Source organism: Vanessa atalanta, chromosome 30 (assembly GCF_905147765.1).
Source record: "Vanessa atalanta chromosome 30, ilVanAtal1.2, whole genome shotgun sequence".
Lineage (NCBI taxonomy): Eukaryota > Metazoa > Arthropoda > Insecta > Lepidoptera > Nymphalidae > Vanessa > Vanessa atalanta.
This window is the reverse complement of record NC_061900.1, coordinates 1-5,000: the sequence shown is the minus strand read 5'-3', so window position 1 is coordinate 5,000 and position 5,000 is coordinate 1. Positions and strand designations below refer to the sequence as shown.

General features: G+C 44.3%; 2 non-coding genes across 2 annotated transcripts; both read left to right on the top strand.

Moving 5' to 3' along the window:
- Positions 1 to 1,410: 1,410 nt before the first annotated feature.
- LOC125075437 lies at positions 1,411 to 3,313 on the top strand. Its single transcript, XR_007120204.1, has one exon. It is a non-coding gene; the product is annotated as a small subunit ribosomal RNA (ribosomal RNA).
- Positions 3,314 to 3,772: 459 nt separating this feature from the next.
- Positions 3,773 to 3,929, top strand: LOC125075435. The gene has a single exon (XR_007120202.1). It is a non-coding gene; the product is annotated as a 5.8S ribosomal RNA (ribosomal RNA).
- The last annotated feature ends 1,071 nt before the right edge of the window (positions 3,930 to 5,000 follow it).

Below are 5,000 nucleotides of genomic sequence, written 5' to 3'. Positions count from 1 at the left end.
ATACCGGTGAAATTTAAATAAACGAAGATACAACTTTCTTTGTTGTTGTTGTTGTTGTTTTTTTTTTTTTTTTTTTTTTTTTTATTGTTGTTGTTGTTGTTGTTGTTGTTGTTGTTGTCGTTGTTGTTGCATTGACGTTGCATAATATCATATAATCATATACTATCTATAAAAATATAGAACAAAATAATCGAAGTTTTGGAGATTTTGGAGGGTTTGGGGTGTCAGTTGGGGGGGAGGGGGTTGGGGAGGGGGGGGGGGGGGTGCGTGTTCTGGGGTTCGTCGTCTTATGATATCAGATCGAATATGAGAAACATAATAAAATAATAATAATAATAAAAAAAAAAATACATTCCGTTCGAACGAGCCGAATGTCATACTCATCGTCAGGCATATATATGGAGTAGTGACGGTTCGAACGTCGAACATTCAAAAATTGATGTTAGACGCGAAGTGACCGGATCAGTACTCTTGTATAACGAAAAAAATGTTATTATCGTTTTCATTTGTCGTCTTTGTTGCGTGTCTTCTGGCGTGTCTCTCGATTCGTCGTATCGCGTTATATTATACTTTACGTAGTGTAACAACCAAGTATGTACGTACGATTCGTCTCGACCGCTGGGGATATTCACTGACACACGTGAAAATGATAAAAAGATTCTTTTTCGTTCTGTAAAACTGTGCCGACCGACGGACGCACGTAGATCTCTCTGCCTCATGCGCTCTTCCTCTTATCGTCGTCGTCGTCGCTCTCGCTACAATCTATCCTCATGGAATAAATGTTGATTCATTGTAGTCGATCTGCGACGTCGCGACGATATGAGAAAACGTTAGAGACGGAGTTCTTAAAAGATTCAGTGTATTCGTATAGTGTGTATAATTTTTATATTATATATGAACGGTCGTTTCTAAAATTCTTTTTGTTAATTTTTACATTTATCATGTACAAAAAATACACAACCCGAGTATCGGTACGATCACTCAAACACCGGGCGTCGATCCCAATGTTTTACGATAATAATCGTTGAACAATACATACGTACACGTCGTGTGCGAAGTGTTATTTTGAAAAAAAAACTCGATCTCGTTTAGAACGTTCGAATTCGTGACCGTTATGTGTCATTATGTGAAGACGCCTCCGCCGCCGCCGCCGCCGCCGCCGCTGTCGTCGCGTTATATATTATAGCGCACGCACGCGCGCGCGCGTGCTTAAAGCGCGTTTGTGTCTCATATAAATTTTTATAAGAGTCAACCGTTAAAATCTATCGCGTCTAACGCGATCGACGATACGGTGAGACGCTCGTTTCATACTGTGCGTATATTGTACATGCATGCATAAGTTTGTGTGTATTTTATATGCGAATATGAAACGAGAAGAGTAATTGACGACTTCAACAAGTCTCGGTTAGCTCCCTGGTTGATCCTGCCAGTAGTTATATGCTTGTCTCAAAGATTAAGCCATGCATGTCTCAGTGCAAGCCGTATTAAGGCGATACCGCGAATGGCTCAATATATCAGTTTTGGTTCCTTAGATCTTACTCAGTTACTTGGATAACTGTGGTAATTCTAGAGCTAATACATGCAATCAGAACTCTGACCAGTGATGGGATGAGTGCTTTTATTAGATCAAAACCAATCGACGGAGGGCGTCTCGTCCGAAGTCGTTAATTTTGATGAATCTGGATAACTTTTGCCGATCGCATGGTCCAGTACCGGCGACGCATCTTTCAAATGTCTGCCTTATCAACTTTCGATGGTAGTTTCTGCGACTACCATGGTTGTCACGGGTAACGGGGAATCAGGGTTCGATTCCGGAGAGGGAGCCTGAGAAACGGCTACCACATCCAAGGAAGGCAGCAGGCGCGCAAATTACCCACTCCCGGCACGGGGAGGTAGTGACGAAAAATAACGATACGGGACTCTTTCGAGGCCTCGTAATCGGAATGAGTACACTTTAAATATTTTAACGAGGAACAATTGGAGGGCAAGTCTGGTGCCAGCAGCCGCGGTAATTCCAGCTCCAATAGCGTATACTAAAATTGTTGCGGTTAAAAAGCTCGTAGTTGCATTTGTGCGCCGCGCTGTCGGTGCACCGCATCCGCGGTGATACTGACACGTCTGCGGAGCATATCGTCGGTGAGCCGGCGGTAAAACGCCGGTTCAATATCAAAATCCTATCGCGGTGCTCTTCAGTGAGTGTCGAGATGGGCCGACAATTTTACTTTGAACAAATTAGAGTGCTCAAAGCGGGCTCAAAATGCCGCTTGAATATTTCGTGCATGGAATAATAGAATATGATCTCGGTTCTATTTTGTTGGTTTTCAGAACTCCGAGGTAATGATTAATAGGGATAACTGGGGGCATTCGTATTGCGACGTTAGAGGTGAAATTCTTGGATCGTCGCAAGACGAACATCAGCGAAAGCATTTGCCAAAGGTGTTTTCATCAATCAAGAACGAAAGTTAGAGGTTCGAAGGCGATTAGATACCGCCCTAGTTCTAACCGTAAATATGTCATCTAGCGATCCGCCGACGTTACTACAATGGCTCGGCGGGCAGCTTCCGGGAAACCAAAGATTTTGGACTCCGGGGGGAGTATGGTTGCAAAGCTGAAACTTAAAGGAATTGACGGAAGGGCACCACCAGGAGTGGAGCCTGCGGCTTAATTTGACTCAACACGGGAAATCTCACCAGGCCCGGACACCGGAAGGATTGACAGATTAATAGCTCTTTCTTGATTCGGTGGGTGGTGGTGCATGGCCGTTCTTAGTTGGTGGAGCGATTTGTCTGGTTAATTCCGGTAACGAACGAGACTCTAGCCTGCTAAATAGGCGTCGTCATTTAGGTGTGCTCGATTTCGGTCGAGCAACTCACTGGCGGCGTATTAAAATTCTTCTTAGAGGGACCGGCGGCTTCGAGCCGCACGAGATTGAGCAATAACAGGTCTGTGATGCCCTTAGATGTCCTGGGCCGCACGCGCGCTACACTGAAGGAATCAGCATGTTCTCCCTGGCCTAGAGGCCCGGGCAACCCGTTGAAACTCCTTCGTGCTGGGGATTGGGGTTTGCAATTATCCCCCATAAACGAGGAATTCCTAGTAAGCGCGAGTCATAAGCTCGCGTTGATTACGTCCCTGCCCTTTGTACACACCGCCCGTCGCTACTACCGATTGAATGATTTAGTGAGGTCTTCGGACCGACACGCGGTGGCTTCACGGCCGTCGGCGTTGCTGGGAAGTTGACCAAACTTGATCATTTAGAGGAAGTAAAAGTCGTAACAAGGTTTCCGTAGGGGAACCTGCGGAAGGATCATTAACGTAAATTATCAATCTCGAAAGAGTGCGATAATGAACGATAATAAAATTCTAAAACACAAATATCGCCGTTCGGAATGTGTCGTTTCGATGCGAGGACGCGATTCTCACTCTCTCTCTCTCACACAGCAGTGTGTCCGAGTCAGAGTCCAGAGTCGTGTAACGCGTCCTATTCTGATATTTTTCGATGTCGATTTCGAGGAAAGTACGATGTGTTAACGCACATCGTCATCTTCAAATAAAATGTATATTTCTTTTTTTTTTTTTTTGTACTTTTTTTTTTTTTTAACTTTTTTTTTTTTTTTTTTTTAATTTTTTGAATTTTTCTCTGTATACTAAAAATAAGAGAAAAAAACAAAAAAAAAAATAAAAATAAAAAAAAAATAAACTCATATCACTGGCGTATAGAATCGTTCGAGTGATCGTAGAAATTATAAAAATAAAACAAATTAAAAACCATTACCCTGGACGGTGGATCACTTGGCTCGCGGGTCGATGAAGAACGCAGTTAACTGCGCGTCATAGTGTGAACTGCAGGACACATTTGAACATCGACATTTCGAACGCACATTGCGGTCCGTGGAGAAACATCCAGGACCACTCCTGTCTGAGGGCCGGCTGTATAAAAATATAAACCACACTGTTCAATGTTTAATGTCGTAATGTCTATTATTTCGTAACCGACTCAATAGACTGACTGACGTTTCTCGAACATATGACGGTATCCGCGTTCGATGTGTTATATTACGTGTTTAAATATACTTAATATAAATCTCGTTCTCGGTCCGTTCAAATATAACAAATACGATGTGTATGTATGTTTACGTTTACATGCGTGTGTGTGTATATATTATTTATATTTTTATATACGCGTTCGTGTGTACGTTTACGTCACGGAGTTTCGTTATGCGACGTCAGAGAGACTGAGAGCGTCGCTCGTCGCCAGACGAGGAGCGCCCATCTCCGACCTTTCGATCGTTTCATTGAGTTGTTCTCGATCAAAGAGGGTAATCGGAGTTTAGGTGATCTCTTCGTCTCGTGATTATCGAGTACGTGCGTTTCTTTTGTTCATACTCTAATGTCAAAATTTCGAATACAAAAGCTCCGCGATCGTTACGACGTATACGAGACGAACGTGTTTATATGATGTGTAAATAAAGCGCGCTCGCATCGTTGAACGTGATGACATCGAAACATTCGTATATATATATATTGTATATATATCGAGTAGGCGGACTCGACGTCCGAAGAGCGCGTCGACGCCGACGTCGGAACGATCGGAATGAAAATTCTCTCTCGTCTCGACGAAAGCGGCGCCGTCGCGTTGACGGATATCGCGTCTGCCTCGTTTTTTTTATCGTTGGCCTCAGATCAGGGAGGATCACCCGCCGAATTTAAGCATATTAGTAAGCGGAGGAAAAGAAACTAACCAGGATTTCCTTAGTAGCGGCGAGCGAACAGGAAATAGCCCAGCACTGAATCCCGCGGTTGTAACGATCGCGGGAGATGTGGTGTTCGGGAGGTATCGCTTTCTCGTCGTCGCCACTCCTGTCCAAGTTCGTCTTGAACGGGGCCGTTTTCCCGTAGAGGGTGCCAGGCCCGTAGCGACGGAGCGAGACGGCGAGAGGTACGCTCCTCAGAGTCGGGTTGCTTGAGAGTGCAGCCCTAAGTGGGTGGTAAACTCCATC